Here is a 25418-nt window from a genome sequence, read left to right as displayed (position 1 = left end):
TCGGCAACAGCTCGCCTCAGGAATCCGAAATGATAGGACACAATTTTGCAAATACTGTAAATTCAGGTTTTGCGTCCTCACCGTTTTCTCAAATAAGTCAAGACACATTTTCAGCTTGTCAAAATGTGAATGTTGCCGGTGCAAATGCACTGCCGAAAAGAGTAGAGGAACAGATTCCTGACACTAATGCATTGTTATTACAACTAATGCAACAAATGGAACAAAATCAGAGACAAACACAGCAAAAGCTGCAAAAGTTAGACACAATGGAACAAAATCAGAGACAAACACAGCAAAAGCTGCAAAAGTTAGACACAATGGAACAAAATCAGAGACAAACACAGCAAAAGCTTCAGAAGCTAGACACAATGGAACAAAATCTTCGGAAGTTAGACACCACACTTGAACAAACACGTGAAGATTTAACTACTGAGTTACATAACATTGAATCGAAATGTCAAAAAGTCTGTAATGACGTAAAAACACAAATTTGTGAGCATTTTCAGCCTATTTTTTCGCGGCATGAAAATGCATTACAGAATCACGAAGCAGCCATAAAAGAACTGCAAACTATTGTTCATGAAAATCATGAGACCTTGCAAGCTAAAATGGACTCAGCTGCATCTACCGATTCGGTTACGCAACTTGCAAAAACTCAGGAAAACTTAAAGGACACAGTAGAAAGACACATGGGGGAAATTAGTTCATTATCAGAGAAAGTAGCCGAACTTTCGGATCAGGTCACTAACTTATCTACAAAGGTAGATGATGATCTGAATGACACAAGACCCGTAGCCTTCACTGACACAGAAGAGTATGAATAAATTAGAAAATTCAAACAAAATCAAAATCAAATCAATACACAGTACAAAAGAGAAATCCGGGAAGTACAAGATCAGCTGACACAGGTAATACAAGAATTACATATTTCAGAGGATACTCGCGCTCCAACACGGGAAGAGGAACTTAGAAATACGGAAAAGCCACAAAATAATAGCACAGGGCATTTCGGTAATTATGAAAGAAATTGGCAAGGTACACCGAATTTTGAGATGGAACCGCCGAAACGACGTGACAATGACCGACATGCTACTCGCCGACACGAAGATTTTGACTATAAGCTGTTCATTACTACACGTAAATTCAAAACATTTAAGAATTCTGGCAACGACATTCATCCACAAGCATGGCTCCATCAATTCTCTCATTGTTTCCATCCCAACTGGTCATTGGAGCACAGGTTAGAATTTATGTGTGGCTACTTAGAGAATGAACCAGCTGTTAGAATGCGATCGGTCATTCATGATTGCCACAGTGAAGGAGAATTTTACCATGCCTTCCTCTCAGCATATTGGTCTCAAGCCACACAAGACCGCGTAAAACATAGCATCATGATGATGAAACACTTTGAACAATCTGAATTTTCCAGTCTTGTCAAATATTTTGAAGACATGTTGCACAAGAATCAGTACCTGTCAAACCCATACAGCCCCTCAGAACTCATCCGCATTTGCTTAATCAAACTGCCTGAACATTTACGACATATTATTTTCGCAGGACGTTGCAAAGACGACATTGAAGCTTTTCAGGGACTGTTACAAGAATTAGAAATTGACACAGACAGTCGCGGGATGCGAAAACAGGAAAACAATCACTACAGGTCACATCCGTCACAATTCCGTGACGACAGAAACGATAACTGGACGCGACAAGGCTATTCTCACCACACAAATCGTGACCAAAATAGACACCACCCGTATGACAACCGTTGGCAGAGTAGTCATAATTACAGGGAAAGATCACCTCTCCGCAGTAATGACTATCACAGAGACAATCAGAGAAACAGACAATATGGGAACCAAAATAACTATTATCAAGGGAGACAGAATAACTTTAGACGCAACGGTACAGCGCGCAGTTACGATTCAGGGAGAAATTCTCCACCACGTGACCGACAAGAAAGAAACTATCGAATCTACCGACATGATGACAGACGATATGGTCGTAATGACAGACCTGAATTGCATCAGAACTGGCGAGATTTAAACAGAGCAGAGCACTCTCGTCACGATGAATTTGTAGAAGTTAGGTCTCCAAATCCCAATAACGACGCGCGCCAACAAAGAGACAATAGGCAATGACTCACTCCGCTGGCAGCCACAATACGTACTTATGAAACTGACGACGCAGCTGCCGTAGCTAGTAATTACGTAAAAATGGAAGACATTAGGGACATCTTACTCCAGGAACACGACGTAAAACATAACAACATTGCATATCCTGTGATTCATATTACTGTAAATGACGTAAAATTTACGGCAGTACTTGACTCTGGCAGTCCCATTTCAGCAATTAGTGAAACAGCTTTTAGCAAATGCAACAAATCGAACGATTGCCCCACACTTCCGTTACGTAAGATTAAATTACAAGGTGCAATCTTTGGAAAAAGTGTAGATGTACGCCAACAAACCAATTTAGAATTCTTTTGCCAAAGCCACAGCTTCTCTATGAACTTTCTTATTGTTCCATTATTGTCGACGGAAATTATACTGGGAGTAGACTTTTTGAATGAATACAAAGCAATCTTAAGCTTTCACGATGCTGAAATAAGTTTAGAGAAAGAAGGTAAGTCAACAGCTTTGAAATTTGAAGACTGGCTCTCAAACCATGATGAGGAAATTAATCGGCTTTACCTTCTGTTAGACAACAGTTCGGAATTTTCTACGGAACTAGACACTAACAATCACTCTGCAAGTACTGACAGGGATGATATCGACGGCATGTTTGAAATTAATGAGTTAATTCAGAATAAAATTCAAACAATTGAGAATTGTAATGAAACTGATAGGGCAGGACCTTTTTGAGATTTTACAAGCACATTCCACAGTTTTTACTCACAAAACAGGAACAATCAAGGGATTTCAATACCAATTTCGTGTTCGTGAGCATACTAAATTTTGTGTTAGACCATACGTAATCCCAGCACATTATAGGGACCGTGTTAGAACAGAAATACAATCTATGCTTAATGAGGGCATTATTGAGCCTGCAGTAAGCTCATACAACAACTCATTACATGTTGTTGAGAAGAAAAATGGATCGATCAGGCTTGTTTTAGATTCGAGTCAAATCAATACTATCATTATTCCTGAAACAGACAGGCCGCAGACGATGGAAGAACTTCTTCAAAATTTTAATGGTGTAAAAGTGTTGTCTTCCATTGATCTCAGATCCAGCTTTTATCAGATCGAACTTCATCCAGAATGCAGAAAACACACAGCTTTCCTTTGTTTCGGCGTTTGTTATCAGTTTCGGAAACTTCCTTTTGGTTTGAACGTTTCTTCGGCAGCATTCATTCGTGGGTTAAATTCCATATTACCTGAGTTCTTAAAACGTCACATCACCTTATATGTGGACGATATTCTAATAGCAGAAGCTTCATGGGAACAACATAACGGCATCCTCAACAGTTTGTTACGTATTTTTGCAGAATCTGGAATTACAGTTAACTTGGAAAAGTCTGAATTCGGTAGGACAAAGGTGAAGTTTTTGGGACATATTATTTCTTCTGAAGGCATTCAGCCGGATCCTGAAAAGTTAGAAGCAATCAGAGCCATTCCAGTTCCATCCACAAAAAGACAAGTCCGCAGTTTTCTAGGTCTCGTAAATTTTTACCGTCGTTTTCTGAATATGCAAATTCTAGTTACACCAAAACTTTGTTCTCTCACTGGAAAAAATAATATTTGGAACTGGGACGAACAAGCACAGTTGGAATTCAATTCTTTGAAAGAAGCGTTACTTCACGCGCCAATACTAGCTCATCCAGATCTGTCACAAGATTTCTGCCTTAGCACGGATTCTTCTAAAGTCGGTCTTGGTGCCCACTTATTTCAAGAAGCCATAGAAAATGACACTACTGTTCAGAAAACCATTGCTTTTGCTAGCCGAGTGCTAACAAAATCTGAAAAAAATTATTCCGTTACTGAATTAGAAGCTTTAGCTATCGTTTGGGCATTTAACAAATTCCGTTTCTTTCTTTCTGGTAAGCACGTAAAAGTATGCAGTGATCATCGTGCATTACAATTTCTTATGTCTTCAAAATTAAATCATGATAGGTTAAAACGTTGGGCATTGTTTCTGCAAGAATTCCGCTTCACAATAGTCTACATTCCCGGCAAGGAGAACATTGTTGCGGACGCGCTGTCACGCGCACCGGCTGGGCTTGAGAAAAGTAACACAGAAGGCAACCTCGAGAAAAATTTCAGTATTCTTTACATTCAGAAAGTCGCCTTTGAAAACTTCATCACCACATCTTTAAAGGACATTGCTCATGAACAAGATAAAGATCCGATCTGGAAAGTCATCAAAAGTAAATGGCATGAAAAGACACACACTCAGATTCGGCATTATTACCTGGTTAGGAACAACATACTCTTCAAACGCTGCACTGTTGATGAGAAGCTATGGGTACTTTGCATTCCAGACGATTTTGTTAATAAGCTCATTTGGTACATTCATTTCAGCTATGCACATTTTGGCCCACGAAAATGTTATCATATTCTTCGAACGACTTGTTATTTTAACAATATGGAAAAGCGAATTCGAAGAGTCTTGTCTATTTGTAAACTTTGTCAAAAGGCGAAACCATCTACTATCTCACATCGTGCTCCGTTGTTTCCTATTATTCCTTCTAAATTAAAAGAATTTGCTGCTGTTGATCTTTTGGGACCCCTTGTCAGAACATCGAATGGATTTTCGTACGTTCTAGTCGCTGTTGAACTTACTTCAAAATTTGTTTCTTTCACTCCGTTACGTAAAGCCACTGGACGGTCTGTATCCAACGCCTTTGTTAAAAATTTCTTACGTGAAGTTGGACACGTTAGTAAAGTCATTTCAGATAACGGACCGCAATTCAGATCTGCTGTTTGGTCACGCATGCTTCGGAATCATAAAATCAAACCTGTTTTTATTTCATTGTATTCACCACATTGTAACCCGTCTGAACGGATTATGAAAGAAATCAATAAGCTTTGCAGACTTTATTGTCACAGAAAGCATCAGCATTGGGACAGATATTTACACTTATTTCAAAATGTGCTGAATGAAATGCCTCATGATTCCACTGCTTTACCACCTACTCTTGTACTGAAGAATGAAGAACCACCGAACAGAATCAGAGAGCTTGTACCTTTCCCGAATACACGTAAACTTCGACACAAAGATATAATTGATTTGGCTCTTAAAAATATAAAATCTGCAGCAGACAAAAGGAGAAAACTACACGGTAAAGCAAATGCAAAGAAATTATATATTGGTCAGAAAGTTCTCATTAAAGCTCATTCATTGTCACATAAGAAGAAACACTTGAGTCACAAATTCTTTCTAGTTTACAATGGACCTTACAGAATCCGACGTATACCACATGATAATTGCGTTGAAGTTGAAACTCTGCGTACTAGGAAGAGTAAAGGTTTACACCACATTTCTCATGTAAAACCATTTATTGACAGATAATCTGCTTTTTAACTTAGTCTTTGCAATTTTCACTTCACGCTACTTGTACAATTTGTCACACTGAGAAACTGTTAACATGCAACTATGTTTTAAAGCTAACTAACTATCCAGTCAAGAACATAGGTAACTTAGACAAATAATTGCGAATGCATTGTTATTGCGAACAGACGACACAGTGTTGTTATTTATACATTCCTCCTTGTTAGTTGCACGATTACGTAACGAATATACGGCTTACATATTTAGAACATATACCAGCACTGCTAATGAAATTTTCATGCAACATTTTGGTTTGCTTGAGAGTGGATTCTGGATTTGAGGTGCTTTCTGTGAAATGCCAGATGACACAGTGGTTAGTTTATGTGACAGCTACACGATTTTATCACGACGCTGCTAATGCATGACAATTTACAATGTTGCTTTTGCGGTGTATCTGTTTTATATCTGCACAGTTTTTTCTGAATTCTTCTATAAAGTGAGACATGTTTTAGTGGTGACTTTTGTGCTATTGCTACAAGGAGACAGCCTTTTCCGTAGGACAACAATACATTACAGCACAGTACTTTCCTCATCACGGCAATAAGCGTAATAACTAAGTTATCTATACGCAAAGCATTTCACTTTTGTGTATCATGAGGTAAGTACATTAACTTCTGCAGAACTTAGCTTTCGGAGGACAATAACTACGACACTTCTCAGAGATTATCTTACAGCAAGACGCATATTTAGCGCTACAGGACACGTATTTGAGTGATTAATTTTGTACTAAAAACATTTATTTTCAAAGATATTTGAAATACAATGATACAAAGGTTTTCTGTAGTACATTTCATTCCATTCTTGTAATCTGTAACACCTGAGGGTATAATTACAATAATCCTCAGGGGGGTACACGCTTACTTTGTGTACCATCTGTTTTGCAAGCACAAGGAGCCCTAGCTAATATGGTATTTGTTTATACAATTTAACACATCGGTACCATATTTCTCTAACACATAAATTACACAGCTATCTGATCATTTAACAGAGAAACAAACATCTTTTTTACTACGTCAGTGACACATGTTTACGCAATTACAGAGTTGGATTACTTCACACTTACGAAATTGTATTTTGTCTGTACTTTGTGCACTGTTCATATTTTTTTGGTACCATTGTGATACTATGAGGGCTTTGAATGATGTATTTGGTAAGGGAGCATGATTTTAAAGTACGTTTGAGGCAGATGACACTTTTGACATGAGCAGAGAATTTTGTTAGGTTTTGAAATTATTGGAGGAAGCTACGACGATTTTGAGATTTGACTGAGGTGTTATGATGTTATTATTACGATGACGATGTGTATTATGCTGCTGAGGTATGTTTATGATTAATAGGCTGATGCTATATGAGTTATTTGATTATGCTACTTATCTGTTATGATGCAATATTGAAGAAGTGTCGACAAATAAGGTAAGGAGTAATGAATAGTGGTTAGGGACGCAAACTTGTGAAAAAGGATGTTGGAAACCAAGAATCGTACTTTAAGAGTTATGAAATGTGTGTAAATGCGTGAATGTATCACAATGCCGGCGAAAATTTTTTGGACACTGTTATATTCATAGGATTTTGTTTCTACACATTTGCAACGCAAATTCTTGACCTGTGAAATATTTTTATATGAGACTGTCACTGTAGCAGAAACTGCTGTCATAAATATTTCCGTAAGAAAGTTAAGTGACCACCTGCACATAATGCGTCGTGGGCACCCAGGTGTGTCAGACACCTGGGGAACAAGCCATTAGTGTGAGTGCCTCGTCAGAAGCACAGGTAAAAAAAAAGAAAGGGAAGGCCATTGTCCGCGCTACTGACATCTCCTTATTGAAAGCATACTGTGGAGCTCGTAATTTATGATATTTACTGAAATGCCTAATGAAACGATGAGAAACATTTCACAGCTATTGTCTTGCTACTTGAGAAAAATGCCATACGGCTTGCTTTATGTATTTATTTACACATTTTGTTTAATATCAAGTTTCTAGCTGCACTGCAGCATTGGTTAAAATAAAATTTAATATATGTACTAATATAAATATTTTATGCCTACAGATCCAGTAAATAATTTTATGATCTATCCAAAAAAAAAAATGAGGGAGCACAAAAAGACATTTCCCTTCACAGGAATTGCATAAATAATTTTTTTACGATTTGGTAACTTATCTACTAGTGTAAGTTTTTGTGATGCCTCACTCTAATGTTAAGATGTGACATAGGTATTAGACATGGCCATTTTAGTGTAATATTTTTTTTGCTTGAGCTATGTCATGTTTAGATATAAGTTGCTGCTGCTGTTTGCCAGGCATAGTGTTACTGAATTTGACTTTGTGTTACTTTTCTAAGCTAGTTTTACTACTGACTTATATTTATTGTTGCTGCACATTGCCTTATATTAGTTGTAATATTACAATTGCTTTGTAATTTCTTAATGCTGCTTGCTTCGCAAATCTGCGTTTTTTTCATTGCTGTTTATATTTACTGTTTTATGTGATGCTGCATTGCCTCGTCCCTTGGTATATATATCTGAGCTCAGTAGATTTAAGTTAGCTTAAGAGGGGATAGACTATATAAGAAACTGACTATGGAGAATAGGTAAAGAATGCATTGCGAAGTTATATGAAAAAGATTTGGGCCCCAATGAGTATTGTACAATCAGAAATAATTATTTTGAAAGAAATATGAATAGAATACAGGAAGGAGGTATAGATAGGACTTTTTGGGAATAATGATGAATGAAGGGAGATCTCCGAGAAGTAAAGAAAGTTTTGTTTGCAAAATACTGCAGTAAAACAAACCCTGTCCTTTCCTTTTGTGTTATCCCACTACATGTTTGTGTACCCTTGTGTATTTGTGTTTTTCCTGTCTTTATGTGTTTAGCTGATGAGAGCTACGTTGTAGAATTTTTCTAATACTCTGTTATTTACTTTGTAAAGATGCTTAGACATTATTTATTCTGTTTTGTTTTAATGCTCATGTGTGAAGTTGACGTTTCAAAAGTGATTCTGATCTTTTATTTTTGTACTCATGTCATCATTCCTGTAACACTGATGTATATGTTTATTTCTATTCTTTTGTAAAGCCCCTATTACTACAAATGTTATCTGTATTGTTATGTTTTTAATGATGTATTTTGTATCTTTGTAATTGTATTCTTATGTTATATAATTGTAATTGACACCAGTTAATCAAATTAAGTAACTTCTAAGCATTCATTTCACTGCACACATTTCTGTTGGTCATAGTATATGGACAATATGTGAGAAGCAGGGACTGTTAGTGTTTGCACGTGTGTTGATAATTCAGCAAGGGACTGGATAACAGCATTGCTGGTTCTAAAGACAATTCCTAAAACTTTGTGCGTGCACAAGTGATGGTTTATGGACTTGCTATCTTCTCTGCAAGATTCTTCGATGGTGATTGTGCACCTGCACAGTCGCAGCAGATGGCTGCTGGCCATCTCTACAAGGACTGCAGTGGGTCTGCTCTGTGATGACCTACCTACCAATCTTCTTCAAAACGTCGACTGACTCTGCTGTGGGTTTGCTCTGTTGTGGCCCATTACCTGTCAGCATGTCAAGAGTCAGCACTGTCTTTCAGTTGGAAGGACAACACTACTTCTTCAAGACTGCATGGAAATCCACTACTTCCGTGTGCATTGTCTTTTACTGCTCAGACTTTGAGAAAACAAACGGCAGTTTCACTGTGATGAATGATCAGGACTGTCTTTATGGACTGTGAGAAAATTTTAGCTTTTGACCAACATTGTATAAATAAGTGTGTGCATTTGATTTCTTTGTTATTGTAATTATGAAAAATTTTATCAAATCATTATTGGCCACTGGCCAAAAAAATTTGTAAAATTTTTTGTGGGGAGCATGGGGGCTATGTAAGTAGGCTGTTTATGTTTTCTTTATGTAAGTAGGCTGTTTATGTTTTCTTTATGTAAGTAGGCTGTTTAGATTTTTATATTGGTAATGCCACGTAGCGCTCTGTATGAAAATCACTGGCTGTGCTGTGTGCAGTCTGTGGCTAGTTTGCATTGTTGTCTGTCATTGTTGTCATGAACTGCTATAGCTGGATGTGAACAGCGCGTAGCGTTGCGCAGTTGGAGGTGAGCCGCCAGCAGTGGTGGATGTGGGGAGAGAGATGGCGGAGTTTTGAAAAATGTCATGAAATGCTGTATATATTATGAATATTGAGGTAAATACATTGTTTGTTCTCTATTAGAATCTTTCATTTGCTAAGACTATCAGTAGTTAGTGCCTTCAGTAGTTTGAATCTTCTATTTAGCTGGCAGTAGTGGCGCTCGCTGTATTGCAGTAGTTCCAGTAACGAAGATTTTTGTGAGGTAAGTGATTTGTGAAAGGTATAGATTAAAGTTAGTCAGGGCCATTGTTTTGTAGGGATTATTGAAAGTCAGATTGCGTTGCGCTAAAAACATTGTGTGTCAGGTTAAGCACAGTCGTGTATAAGTTGTTCTAAGGGGACGTTTCAGGCTGCCAGTCTTGCTTGCAAGATGAAAGCAGAGCTGACAATTTGCAGCATAGTTGACAGGACCGTTTGCGGACCTCTGGTACAGAGCCGAGTGGAGGGACTGAATCAGAGCCTCACACGGTTCTGCGACTGTATAGGCTGCAGATTCCTCGACTTACGCCAAAGAGTGCTTGGGTTTCGCGTTCCACTGAATACGTCAGGAGTCCACTATACGCAGGAGGCGGCTACACGGGTAGCAGGGGCTGTGTGGCGTGGACTGGGCGGTTTTTTTAGGTTAGAGGGTCTTGGGAAAACACAAGAAGGGCTTCAGTGACAAAGGGTGCAGGCCGAACATAGGAAGAACGTAGATACAGGAACCATTGGTATAACAGTTGCAATTGTCGTAGCTGTGTTGGGAAAGTATCAGAGCTCCCAGCGCTAATAGAAAGCACTGATGCTCAAATCGTTGCAGGCACTGAAAGCTGGTTAAATCCGGTTATAAGCTCAGTCGAAATTTTTGCGAAGAACCTAACGGTGTTCCGAAAGGATTGGCTAAACACAGTTGGCGGTGGCATGTTTGTTGCTGTCAGAAGTAGTTTATCTTGTCGTGAAATTGAAGTTGATACTTCCTGCGAGTTCGTAAGGGCAGAGGTCATTGTTGGCAACCGGAATAAAATAATGATTGGATCCTTTTACCGACCTCCCAAATCAGGTGAAAGGTTCAAAGAAAACTTGAGTTTGATTTCAAACACGTACCCAACTCATACGATAATAAACTCCTGGAAATGGAAAAAAGAACACATTGACACCGGTGTGTCAGACCCACCATACTTGCTCCGGACACTGCGAGAGGGCTGTACAAGCAATGATCACACGCACGGCACAGCGGACACACCAGGAACCGCGGTGTTGGCCGTCGAATGGCGCTAGCTGCGCAGCATTTGTGCACCGCCGCCGTCAGTGTCAGCCAGTTTGCCGTGGCATACGGAGCTCCATCGCAGTCTTTAACACTGGTAGCATGCCGCGACAGCGTGGACGTGAACCGTATGTGCAGTTGACGGACTTTGAGCGAGGGCGTATAGTGGGCATGCGGGAGGCCGGGTGGACGTACCGCCGAATTGCTCAACACGTGGGGCGTGAGGTCTCCACAGTACATCGATGTTTTCGCCAGTGGTCGGCGGAAGGTGCACGTGCCCGTCGACCTGGGACCGGACCGCAGCGACGCACGGATGCACGCCAAGACCGTAGGATCCTACGCAGTGCCGTAGGGGACCGCACCGCCACTTCCCAGCAAATTAGGGACACTGTTGCTCCTGGGGTATCGGCGAGGACCATTCGCAACCGTCTCCATGAAGCTGGGCTACGGTCCCGCACACCGTTAGGCCGTCTTCCGCTCACGCCCCAACATCGTGCAGCCCGCCTCCAGTGGTGTCGCGACAGGCGTGAATGGAGGGACGAATGGAGACGTGTCGTCTTCAGCGATGAGAGTCGCTTCTGCCTTGATGCCAATGATGGTCATATGCGTGTTTGGCGCCGTGCAGGTGAGCGCCACAATCAGGACTGCATACGACCGAGGCACACAGGGCCAACACCCGGCATCATGGTGTGGGGAGCGATCTCCTACACTGGCCGTACACCACTGGTGATCGTCGAGGGGACACTGAATAGTGCACGGTACATCCAAACCGTCATCGAACCCATCGTTCTACCATTCCTAGACCGGCAAGGGAACTTGCTGTTCCAACAGGACAATGCACGTCCGCATGTATCCCGTGCCACCCAACGTGCTCTAGAATGTGTAAGTCAACTACCCTGGCCAGCAAGATCTCCGGATCTGTCCCCCATTGAGCATGTTTGGGACTGGATGAAGCGTCGTCTCACGCGGTCTGCACGTCCAGCACGAACGCTGGTCCAACTGAGGCGCCAGGTGGAAATGGCATGGCAAGCCGTTCCACAGGACTACATCCAGCATCTCTACGATCGTCTCCATGGGAGAATAGCAGCCTGCATTGCTGCGAAAGGTGGATATACACTGTACTAGTGCCGACATTGTGCATGCTCTGTTGCCTGTGTCTATGTGCCTGTGGTTCTGTCAGTGTGATCATGTGATGTATCTGACCCCAGGAATGTGTCAATAAAGTTTCCCCTTCCTGGGACAATGAATTCACGGTGTTCTTATTTCAATTTCCAAGAGTGTATTTGGTGGTGACTTTAATTTACCCTCGATATCTTGGCGAAAATACATGTTTAATTCCGGAGGTACGCATAAATTATCATCCGAAATTGTCCTAAACGCATTCTCCGAAAGTTATTTCGAGCAGTTAGTTCATGAACCCACGCGAATAGTAAACAGTTGTGAAAACTCACTTGACCTCTTAGCAACAAATAATCCTGAATTAATAACAAGCATCAAAACCGATTCAGGGATTAGTGAACACAGGGTTGTCGTAGCGTAACTGTGTATTGTAATCCCCAAATTCTCGAAAAATAAGCCTATTCAAAAAAGCAGATAAAAATTCACTTGACGCCTTCCTGAGAGACAATCTCCACTCATTCCACATTAATAATATAAGTGTAGACCAGATGTGGCTTAAATTCAAAGAAATACTATCGGTAGCAATTTAGGTTTATACCAAATAAATTAACAAACGACGGAGCTGGTCCTCCTTGGTACACAAAACGGGTTAGAACACTGTTTCAGAAACAAAGAAACAAACATGCCAAATTTAAACAGACGCAAAATCCCCAAGATTGGCGATCTTTTACAGAAGCTCGAAATTTAGCACGGACTTCAATGCGAGATGCTTATAACAGTTTCCAAAAAAAGCTTTGTCTCGAAACCTGGCAGAAAATCCAAAGAGATTCTGGTCGTATGTGAAGTAAGTTAGCGGCAAGAAGCAATCAATGTCTTCTCTGCGCGATAGGAATGGAGATACTATCGAAGACAGTGCTGCCAGAGCAAAGTTACTAAACACAGCCTTCCGAAATGCCTTCACAAAAGAAGACGAAGTAAATATTCCAGAATTCGAATCGAGAACAGCTGCCAACAGGAGTAACGTAGAAGTAAATATCCTCGGAGTAGTGAAGAAACTTAAATCACTTAATAAAAGTAAGTCTTCTGGTCCAGACTGTATACCAATTACGTTCCTTTCGGCGTTCGCTCGGCGAAAGATTCGTACCCAAAGACTGGAAAGTTGCACAGGTCACACCAATATTCAAAAAACCCACTAAATTACAGGCCCATATCGTTAACGTTTATATGCAGCAGGATTTTAGAACATGTATTGTGTTCGAACATTAGGAATTACATCGAAGAAAGCGGTCTATTGACACACAGTCAACAAGGGTTTAGAAAACATCGTTCCTGTGAAACACAACTAGCTCTTTATTCATATGAAGTGTTGAGTGCTATTGACAAGGGATTTCAGATCGATTCCGTATTTCTGCATTCACGGAAGGCTTTTGACACTGTACCACACAAGCGGCTCGTAGTGAAATTGCGTGCTTATGGAATATCGTCTCAGTTATGTGACTGGATGTGTGATTTTCTGTCAGAGAGGTCACAGTTCGTAGTAACTGACGGAAAGTCATCGAGTAAAACAGAAGTGATTTTTGGCGTTCCCCAAGATAGTGTTATAGGCCCTTTGCTATTCCTTATCTGTATAAACGATTTGGGACACAATATGAGCAGCCGTCGTCGGTTTTTCGTCGATGACACTGCCGTTTATCGACTAATAAAGTCATCAGAAGATCAAAACAGACTGCAAAACGATTTAGAAAAGATATCTAAACGGTGCGAAAAGTGGCAGTTAACCCAACATGAAAACTTTGAGGTCATCCACATGAATGCAAAAAGGAACTCGTTAAACTTCGGTTACACGATAAATCAGTGTAATCTAAAAGCCGTAAACTCAACTAAATACCTAGATATTACAATTACGAACAACTTAAATTGGAAGGAACACACAGAAAATGTTGTGGGGAAGGCTAACCAAAGACTACGTTTTATTGGCAGGACACTAAGAAAATGTAACAGACCTACAAAGGAGACTGCCTACACTAGACTTGTCCGTCCTCTTTTAGAATGCTGCTGCACGGTGTGGGATCCTTACCGGATAGGACTGACGGAGTACATCGAAAAAGTTAAAAGACAGGCAGCACGTTTTGTATTATCGCGAAATAAGGGAGAGAGTGTTACAGAAATGATACAGGATTTGGGCAGGAAATCATTAAAAGAAAGGCGTTTTTCGTTGCAACGGAATCTTCTCACGAAATTCCAATCACCAACTTTCTCCTCCCAATGTGAAAATATTTTGTTAGGGAAATGAGAGCTCGTACGGAAAAATATAGGTGTTCATTCTTTCCGCGCTCTATACGAGACTGGAATAATAGAGAATTGTGAAGGTGGTTTGATGAACCCTCTGCCAGGCACTTTGCAGAGTATCCATGTAGATGTAGATGTAGAAACAATAATCCATCTATTGCCACTAGCAGACATTGGAAATCGTCCGAGGAGGCCAATCCGCCGGCCGCGGTGGTCTAGCGGTTCTGGCGCTGCAGTCCGGAACCGCGGGACTGCTACGGTCGCAGGTTCGAATCCTGCCTCGGGCATCGGTGTGTGTGATGTCCTTAGGTTAGTTAGGTTTAAGTAGTTCTAAGTTCTAGGGGACTTATGACCTAAGATGTTGAGTCCCATAGTGCTCAGAGCCATTTGAACATTTTTTTTTTTTTTTTTTGAGGCCAATCCCAACACGCTGGAAAGGCGTTTCGGCTGGTGGAATTGGTATGAGTCGGCTAGGTGGTTTCTGAGGAACTGCCTTTCTCCTCTGGCACTTACCACAGTGTGACACATAGTGACGGACACTTAAATAAACCTGGCCACAAAAAATCTCTTGTGGGTCCTATCGTATGTCTTAATAAATCCTGAATGTCTGGCCTCAGGTGTGTCATGGAATATCTGTAGAACATCTAAGTGCATGTGTTTAGGAATAACTGGTAGCCACCTATTTCCAAACGGATCAAACTTTTTCTTGCAAAGTAATCCATTAACTACCTTAAATTGTCCTTTTACATCCTCCGACCGATTTAAGGCAAGCGTAATTTGAGATATCTTGGCGTCCTTCCTCTGCTCGTCAGAGAGATGCTGAAGTGCAGTGAGACAGTCACTATCTTCATCAAAGTCTTGATGGTTTTGCACAGGGTTTCTTGAGAGACAGTCGGCATCTTGGTGTTTTCTTCAACTTTTGTACACTATGGTAATGTCATATTCTCGAAGATGTAGTGCCCACCTGGCGAGTCATCCTGTTGGTTCCTTAAGACCTGTCAACCAACAAAATGAATGATGGTCTGTCGCAACTGTGAATGGCCTTCCATAGAGATACTGTCGAAATTTGCACATGGCCCAGATCACAGCAAGACATTCTCCTTCTGTAGGTGAGTAGTTTCTTTCGGCTTTTGTAAGTGTCCTTGAAGCATAAGCTATAACCTTCTCTTTTCCATCCAAAATTTGTACATGAACAGCACCAATCCCATACCCACTGGCATCTGTGTGTAGTTCTGTAGGTGCTCCCTCATCATACAGACCAAGTACAGGGTCAGTCGTCAGAGCTTTTCGCAGCACATCGAAAGAATCTTGTTGAGCACCACCCCAGATAAATTTAGCATCAGCTTTTAACAACTCCTGGAGTGGCCTGGCTTTGATCCAAAAGTCTTCGGTAAAACGGCGGTAATAAGAACATAGTCTGAGGAAGCTTCTCACATTTCTAATAGTTTTAGGAATAGGAAATTCCGTTATAGATCTCACCTTTTCTGGGTCGGGCCGCACACTTTCATTTGATACAAGGTGTCCAAGTATTTTTTGCTCCAAAGAGACACTTTCTTGTCTTAAGTTTCAGTCCGCCTTGTTGGAGACACTTAAGAACGGCCCTCAGTCTTTTTATATGTTCATCAAATGTCTCTGAGAACACTATAATGCCATCTAAATAACAAAAACACATCGTCCACTTCAGGTGACTTAGAAGATTATCCATCATCCGTTCAAAAGTTGCTGGTGTATTACGCAAACCAAATGGCATTACCTTAAACTCATACAGGGGTGATGAAATCAGTTTTCTCACGAACAGCCTCATCTACTTCGATTTGCCAGTATCCCGAGTATATGTCCATGGTTGAGAAAAACTTATCCCCCTTCAGACAATCTAGTGTATCGTCCATTCGTGGAAGAGGTAAACGTCCTTTTTAGTTATCTTATTAAGCTTACTGTAACCAACAAAAAGCGCCAAGTGCCATCCTTCTTCCTGACGAGGACCACTGGTGACTGAGTGAGGTGGCGCAGTGGTTAGACACTGGACTCGCATTCGGGAGGACGACGGTTCAATTCCGCGTCCGGACATCCTGATTTAGGTTTTCCGTGATTTCCCTAGATCGCTCCAGGCAAATGCCGGGATGGTTCCTTTCAAAGGGCACGGCCGACTTCCTTCCCCGTCCTTCCCTAATCCGATGAGACCAATGACCTTGCTGTCTGGTCTCCTTCCCCGAAACAACCAACCAACCACTGGTGACTACCATGGGTTCTGCAAGGGCTGAATAATGTCGTTCTTCATCATTTTCTTTACCTCGTCGCGAATTATTCTATGTTCCATTGCTGACGCATGGTGTGCTCTCTGGCTTATTGGTTGATGGTCTCCAGTGCTAATCCGGTGCTTCACCGTTGATTTGTCTAATTTGGTCTTCACCTGTGGATTGAAGCATTGAGAGAACACTTGAAAAATGACAAGTAGCTTCTTCTGTTGCTCCTTACTGAGATCTGGTGATAGTCGAGATAGAAGATCTCGTCTCGTAGTAGTAGCACTAATTTCGCCCATTGACTTGGCGTGGGAGGTTTCTATGACGATCAGCTGTTCTTCAATTAATGGCTCAGCATTTGCTACGCTCAGGCGTCTTGAAAGGGTCTGCGGTTCTTCGCGTCAGCTAACTATTCACAATTCACCGAATCCGTTCTTAAACGAGACAACAGAGGCTGGGATGACAAAGTTATTCTTCAGTGGTATGCTTCTCTTGCTTTCCACTACAAGATCCATGGCATGACACGTGACAGTTACCTTTCTAGCACTGACTTCATCCAGCACACATAGTCTCCACACACTTGGATGCGCATCTTCCTGTCCACAGAATCTCATCTCATCTAGCATAATCTTCGAGTGACCACAATCTATAATTGCCTGAGAAGCTTTCAAAAAGTCCCATCCGAGAATGACGTCATGACTACACCCTTGTAAGACGATGAATTCAAAGGGCTTTGTATGGCCGCTTATACCCACATGAATGGTACATCTTCCTGTAGGTTTTACATATTTCCCATTAGCCACCATCAGCAGAGATGTTTTGCTGTCGATGAATACGGTTTCCTGCAGATGACGACGGTACTTCTCCGAAATGACTGAATATGATGCTCCAGAATCCACAAGAGCTTGGGCTGGTCGGCCATCCATGAGGAAATTGATGTAGTTCCCTATCATTTTTGTAGTGATCGACAGCGGAGGATTTTTCTCTTCGGCAGCCTCACCTCCAGGGAAGGTCGCACTCTTTTGTTTTCCAGGTTGCGGCAGCTAGGTAGTCAGCTGGAGCTTCTAAACGGCGATGGAGATCTTAATCGTCGTGTTGGGGAGCGTCCTCTCCAGCAGCTACCTTGTGGCGATGGTGACCTAGGTCGTCCTGCACCACATCTTCTTGTTCATTTTCATTGTCCCAGAGATGGTGTCAGCTAAGATCAGTCTACTGTCTTCTGGCGCGGGCGTCATCAAATATCCGCCGCCTTTCTCGACAATAGAGCACCACATATCCCCATCGTCCGCAGTGGCAACATAGTGGTTGGTTATCCTGGGTCCTCCACATGTCAGTCTTCCTCGGTGCCCAAACAGGTTCCTCATGAAGCATAGTAGGAACGTAACTCCACCTGGGTCTAGACTTTCTCACTGTTTTAAAGGGAAATGAAGGACGAGAAATTGGGTTCAATTACTGTGCCACTACCTCCCTTATGACCTCTTGAAGCGTCTCGGTTTTTTGCTCGCCTTGCAATCCAAGTGCCTTCTGAACTTCCTCTCTCACTATCTGATAAAGAACACTTGTGAAATCAGTTGCTTCCTACATCACAGACATCGCTACGACATATGGAAGCCATTCAAACTTCTTGCATGTAATTCTTTTTTGATGCATTGTCTCGATATACTGGCACCATTTTAAGAAGTCGTCTGCTGTCGAAACCTCCTTCAGGAGTAGGGCTTGATACATGTCCCTTCATCATGATATGTGCAACCTTATCTTCCTCCTTCATTCTAGGATTCACTATTTTACACAGCTCCAAGACGTCTTGAATTTAGGATGCTGTAGTTTCTCCTGAACGCTGTGCCCTGCACTTTATCTTCAGCCTTGCACTTCTGTCATTATGTGTCCCCAAAATAGTTAAGCAGTTCCGACTGGAATACTTCCCAGCTTGTGAACTTCTCCTCGTTGTTCTCATACCATTGCTTGGCAGTGCCTTCCAAGTGGAAAAATACGTTAGCCAAATACATGGTGTCATCCCATTTGTTAAATCTGGCTGTATGCTCATATACCTTCGGCCACTTGTTTGGAGCTTGGCCATCGTCACCAGAGAACCCGGATGGATGTCTCATGTGGTGGCACGCAGTTGCTGTCATCATAACGTATTCTTCTTCTTCTGTCTCCGATAGATTGCGATCTGTTGAATATGGCTCGAACTTGGGTTTCTCGCCACCTAAACGGCGGCTCTATCGTGGCCCATTCACTGTGTCTTCGATAATGTGCACTGTCACAAGTTCCAATACCCAGCGCCTCCACCAGCATAATGTCACATAGAAGAAGGTGTAATCACATGAATGGCGAACACTAACTTCACTTAACGAAGGTTTATTCAGCACTTGCACATACAAGAGTGAACTGCCTCCAGCCAGAACACATACAGTATATGTACAGCTACAGAACATTCCAGTACAATGGTTCTTGATATTTGTGGATACTTCTAGAATGTACTTGAACTGAATATAGAAATTAAAATTGTACAGTCCAGGTGAGTTTTGAACTCCCGATCCTCCATGCAACAGATTAGTATACTACCCACTACACCACGGTGCTCTTCAGCTTCTTCTGCGACAATATTACAGCATTCTCACAGAGTTTCAACAGAAAGGGCTGGGACATCACTGCAGAATGTTTCGAGATTCCATTGTTGTGATGAAGGGCAAATACAGTACTCCACTTTTCAAGTTGCTATTCCCAATTGAAACATTTAGGTGCACGCCACTTGGCGATGTGGTGAGGAAATACCAAGGTCACACACTGCCTGAGGTAGCAGGATGTAGGGTTGCCACCCTAAGGAGGGAAAAAATCAGTCCCGTTACTTTATTGTCGCCCCCTTGTACAACCATAAAAACCCTAATTAGTTAAGCTACTACATAAAACCTCTAGGATAGTTCCTTAGAAATAAATTTCCGTGGTCATGGAAATGCTTTCTATTCACGAAGTACAGGATTATTCTAAATGATGGACCTGTGGCGACTATTGACTCTACGAGTGGTATATCTCTGCCATAGCAGGCTCTCTGACCCATGCGGACCTATTGTGCACCGCCATATTGCTTTCCATTCTGTTTTGTGCTGCCGACTGTATAAGACGTCGTAAATATTCTCGCATAACAAAGTTGTGGTACTGTATGTTGGTGTGTTATTTAATGATTGCCGCCGCTCCGCATATCAGGAATAACCACATTGGTGACCCCGATCTGTTTTAGTTCAATTCGCGAGTGGTATTAACAGTGATTTGTGTTGTGTTACGAACAATGTTTTAACAACAACAAGTCCCTGTGATCTGACTTCTCAGACGCAGTTTTTCAAAGTGAAAAATGAACCCATACCGGAAACCACACCTCAGTTTCAGTGCCAAAGTTAACTCTGCTGTCAACCAGATTTTAACCTACGTGGCCCCGAGATAACCTCAACGGTTTCCGCTTGGCCGCCGCAGCACGTTCCCGCGCCTACGGCTGCCTCACGACCTTCGGACTGTATTCTGATTATCGACACCCCAGCACTGCCAGCGCCTGCCATTCCTGCTCATCTGCTGCACCCACACATGACGCCTGCTCTACAGCCACAGACTACGCAACTCTCCACGGACATCTTACATCCGCTCAGGTATGATGCAGCTGCGTCTCCCGTGCCACGCGCCATCCCGGCTCCTGTTCGTCTTCTTCACGTTTTCCCAATGGTTTCGTCCATCTCTGCCGCGTCTGTTTCAACTGTGCCCGCTACACTCCCGCACCCATTGTTACCAGCTCCCGCATGCCTACTGCCCGCGGCGGTACCGGCCGCCCCACCCGCACTGCTCCACAACGTTTCATCAACTTCCGCGCCGGGTTCTTTCGCTTGGCAAACACCGGTCGCATGCTCACCAGTCCGAACTGCACCTGTTTTCATGGTACTGGAGAGTCTTCCTCACCCACCCGTGCCCCCACCAGCTGGGGCCCCAGCAACTGTACCTACCCACACTATGCAACGGAACTCACATGTCAAGACTGAATTCTCTTCTTGCACTCCTGCTCTTGTAAATCGTGTGGTTTTGTCCCTAATAACATGATTAGTACAGCTACTCTGTGCCAGTCTCCTGGTGCCTACAATCCCGATTTGGCACCACTCTACACTGCTACACCGTCTGCACCTCCAAGTAGTGTGTTCACTGCACCGACCATTCCTCAGTACCTCGCGCCTAGCAGATGCCCAAAACTGCCAGCCCTACAAACAGAGAACCCTAAGACATGGTTTGCATTAGTGGATAAAATGTCGGACATTCACGGTGTCCTAGACGATGAAGCCCAATTTGTGTACCTTCTTAGTCACTTGCATGATCACACGGATCTTATTAGCGATCTGCTGCTTTCGCCTCCCGTGCAGAATAAGTACGAATTTGCTAAAGCTTGTTTTATTGAACGCTTATCCTGTCCTCCTGCTGAGTCGATCCAACGCATTATTCATGAGGAACACATCACAGCTGTGGCGCCACTTACGCGCCCTTGTGGACACATACTTTCTACCAGACGTCGCACTTTGGACAAGTTGACTACTTAAACTTCCTTCTGAGCTACAACTGCAGCTATTGTCCCATGTCTCTGCGCCCCTTGAAGCACGCCTGCGCATCGCCGACCATGCCTACAGCATCATTCAACACCGGTACCTCCAGCATTCGAGTCCGGCATCCACCGCCCCCACGTATTATGCAGTAACAGAAGCCAAGCCTACCCGCGGCCATGGCAAGACATGTGCCTCACTGGCAGCGCTAGCAACAGCCCCGCCACCCCGAGGTCGCAGGACTGCACTACCTACTTTTACATTGCCGCCCCAAAGGTCACTGGAGACGGCCATGCGAGCACCTGAGTACACTCCGGCCACGCAGCAGGCCACCTCACCACCCAGCCATACTCCTGCACCGCAAGCTGGCTCTCCTTATTGCTGGTTCCACGCTAACTTTGGTGACGTGGCTCACAAATGCAAACCCCCATGCGCTTTCCCAAAGACTTATGGTGGGCACATCTAGGCGCCACGTCCCACCACGCTGCCTCACGGCGCCTACCGGCATCTCGTCCAACGCCTGCTGCATTGTCATCCGCTTCGCACCTCTTCGTCGAAGACACCAACACCAAACTTCCTTTTCTAGTGGACACTCGAGCCGACATTAGTGTTATCGCGCCCTCCCTCGCCGCTAACATAGATCCCTTATCTGCACCGCCACTGATAGCTGCTAACAATTCCCTGATTCCAGTGCTAGGTTCCTCACATCTCTTGCGTAAATTTGCCCCAGATTAGGTTTTCCCCTGGACATTTTAAGTCACGGAAGTTGATGCACCTGTACTGGGCCTCGATTTTCTTCATCACTATGCCCTCTTGCCTAATCTGCAAGCCGGCTTTCTGACTCACGTCTCCAGTTCGAGTGTTCCTGGTGCGTCACAACATTCTCCCCCTCAGCTCGAAGTTTCTACTGACTGTTCACTCTCTGCCCTTTCAGAGTGTATGTCACTTGCTGCAAACCTTTCTTCTGCTCTCTCAGCTTTCTTGTGCGAGCATTCAGATGTCGATGCGTTGCACACTCAGAATGCCGACCTGCGTCTTCGCATTGACAAAGTGTATGCACAACTGTTAAGGACACAACAGCAGCTTCTACAACTCTGCATACCCATTCTTGCAATCGTGGACACGCCTCCTCAGCCTGGACATTGTTCTGCAGCTGTGATCCCATTAACGGTTCGGCCAGCCTCTGCCCCTACCCCTTCCCCCTGCCACTACCCCTTCTGCTTCTCCCACGTTTTTGCATGCAATTGCCAATGGCACGTGCCACAGAATAAACACAACGGAAGGACCCCCTGTGCAGCATAAGGTGCGCGCCTAAACGTGCAGAAACTTCGCCGTGCTAAAGACATTGTTAAAGATCTTTTGGATTCCAACATTCTCCGTCAATTTGATAGTAACTGGTCGTCACCAATCCATCTCGTGCCGAAGAAGGACGGTACTTTCAGCCTCTGTGGTAACTACCGTGCTCTTAACGCACACACTACCATCGATAACTACCCTATCCCCCACATTCAAGATTTCACCCAGATGCTGCATGGTTCCCAGATCTTCTCCGTTCTCGATTGTAGCAAAGCATATCATCAGATTCCCATGTTCCTCGACGACATCCCCAAGACAGCCATAATCACTCCATTTGGCCTCTTCGAGTACTGTTCCATGCCATATGGTCTCAAAAACGCCGCACAGATATGACAACGCTTCATCAACGCACTGTTGTTTGACCTTCCTTTCGCCTATGCCTACTTAGACGATATACTGATTTTCTCTCCCTCACCTGAGGAACACACTCTCCATCTTTCCAGAGTGCTTGCATTGCTCGCTGCTAATGGAGTGGACATCAACCACGAGAAGTCTCAGCTTAGCAGTCCTGAGGTCACCTTCTTAGGTCACACAGTCACGGCCGAGGGCGTCCGCCCTACCTCCTCTCGGGTTGAACTCATACTTAGCCTCCCTTCCCCAGAGGACTTCGCTGAACTTCGCCGTTTTCTAGGCATGGTGAACTTCTGCAGGCGCCACCTGCCCCATGCTGCATCTATCCAGATCCCTCTGACCGACGCTCTGGTGGGTAAGGATACTGAAGGCAAACGCAAACTCGTTTGGGCACTGGAGATGGCCGATTCATTCAAAAATCTCAAAACCACCCTCTCTAAAGCAGTCACACTCGCTCACCCTGTTCCCGATGCACCCATTTCTATTACAGCTGATGCGAGTGACACCGCAATTGGTGCGGTCCTTCAGCAACATGTATTGGATACCCCCCAACCCCTCCGTTTCTTCTCCAAGAAATTAACCAAATCCGAGTCCAAATGGACTGCCTTCAACCGTGAACTCCTCGCCCTGTACAAGGCGGTCAAATATTTCAAAGCCGATGTCGAGGGTCGCCCATTCACGATTTATACAGATCACAGACCCTTGGCAGATGCAATCCGTAACCCCTCACGCGATCTCCCGCCACGATGCTTCCGCCATATGGATTTCATATCCCAATATTCCACTGATGCACAATATATCCGAGGTGCTGGCGTATTCGCTGACTACCTGTCTCGCGTCAACATTATCACTACCCCACTTAACCTTACCAACCTGGCCTGCCAGCAAACCAAAGACCCTGATATTCATGCCTTGCAACAAGACACAACCTCTTCCCTTCAACTGGAACAACGTGCATTCCCCAGCACCACAGAACTGGTCTGGTGTGATATTTCCACTGGTAGCCCCCGCCCTCTCATACCCGCAGCTCTCCGCCGCTCTGTTTTTGATGCACTCCACAACCTAGCTCACCCAGGCATCAAAGCCTCCACCAGATTGCTCACGGAAAGGTACGTATGGCCTGGTGTTAAACATGATTGTAGGATGTGGGCTCATGCCTGCATACCGTGTCAGAGAGCTAAAGTGGGTCGCCATGCACTTCCTCCGCCATGCACTTTCGACACACCTAAAGGACGTCTACGACATGCCCATATTGATATTGTAGATCCCCTCCCTCCCTCCCTCCAAGGGCTTTGGATATATCCTATCCGTTATTGGTAGGGTCACTAGATGGGTCAAGGCAGTCCCTTTGGAAGATATTTCGGCTGAGTCTGTGGCTCGGACCTTCGTTGCCACTTGGATTTCCCGATTTGAAAGCCCCAACTCACTGACCAGCTAGTTTGAATCACAGCTGTTCGCCTCCCTCTGTTTGTACTGTGGTGTCGCAAAGTTTCACACAACCGCTTATCATCCCCAGGCCAATGGACTTGTGGAGTGCTGGCACCGCACGCTTAAAGCCGCACATATGTGACACAGTGGCCAGTGGTCTGACGCTCTCCCCTGGGTTTTGCTAGGCCTCCGCACCGCATACAAAGAGGACTTGCAAGCCTCCCTCGCCAAGATCCTTTACGGGGAGCCTCTGGTTTTACCAGCCGAATTCGTCGAGGATGCGCCGCTACCAAGTTCTTCCGAGCTCCCAGCACTCGTCGAGAGCATCCAAGGGCACATCGCGCTCATCAAACCTCCCTTGCCCACTGTAGGCCTCGTGTGTTCATGCATAAGGAACTGGCCACATGTGAATTTATAATGTTACATGACAACACAGTACGGACAACCCTGCAGCCTCCCTACACCGGTCCGTTTAAAGTCCTGTCCCGAGGCCCTTCCACATTGTCGATACTTAACAATGGCAAACCAGTAACTGTTTCACTCCACCGGGTGAAACCTGCGTGGACCTTGCAGGAGCACTCTGCAAGTGACCCCGACGTACATGACACCTGCCCTCCTTCCCAGGAATCCCATCATGATTTGGATGGGCCCACCACCCCTCCCCCCTTTCCTCCCCCCTTGCAGCCTACATCACGGGCCAGACGACCGGTGGTTCCACCCTGTTGGCACAGTGATTATGTCCTAGCTTCAGTCAAGCTTGCTACAGCTACTCACAAGTGTTGTGCGTGTGATTTCACCATGGACAAGTGCTTTTGTGACCATCAAGTGTCCCACCCCCACCGGGCTGGCACAGGACTTGACACACCAACGTGCTTCGCACTGCAAGGGGGGGGGGGGGGGGGGGCCTCTGTGGTGACTATTGACTCTTGACTCTACGAGTAATATATCTCTGCCATAGCAGGCTCTCTGCCCCATACGGACCTATTGTGTGCCACCATATTGCTTTCCATTCTGTTTTGTGCTGCCGACTGTGTAAGACGTTGTAAATATTCTCGCATAATAAAGTTGTATTAATGTATGTTGGTGTGTTATTTAATGATCGCTGCTGCTCCGCGTATCAGGAAT

This window comes from Schistocerca cancellata, chromosome 5 (assembly GCF_023864275.1).
Source record: "Schistocerca cancellata isolate TAMUIC-IGC-003103 chromosome 5, iqSchCanc2.1, whole genome shotgun sequence".
In the NCBI taxonomy this organism is placed as follows: Eukaryota; Metazoa; Arthropoda; class Insecta; order Orthoptera; family Acrididae; genus Schistocerca; species Schistocerca cancellata.
Note: the sequence above shows the minus strand (reverse complement) of the source record.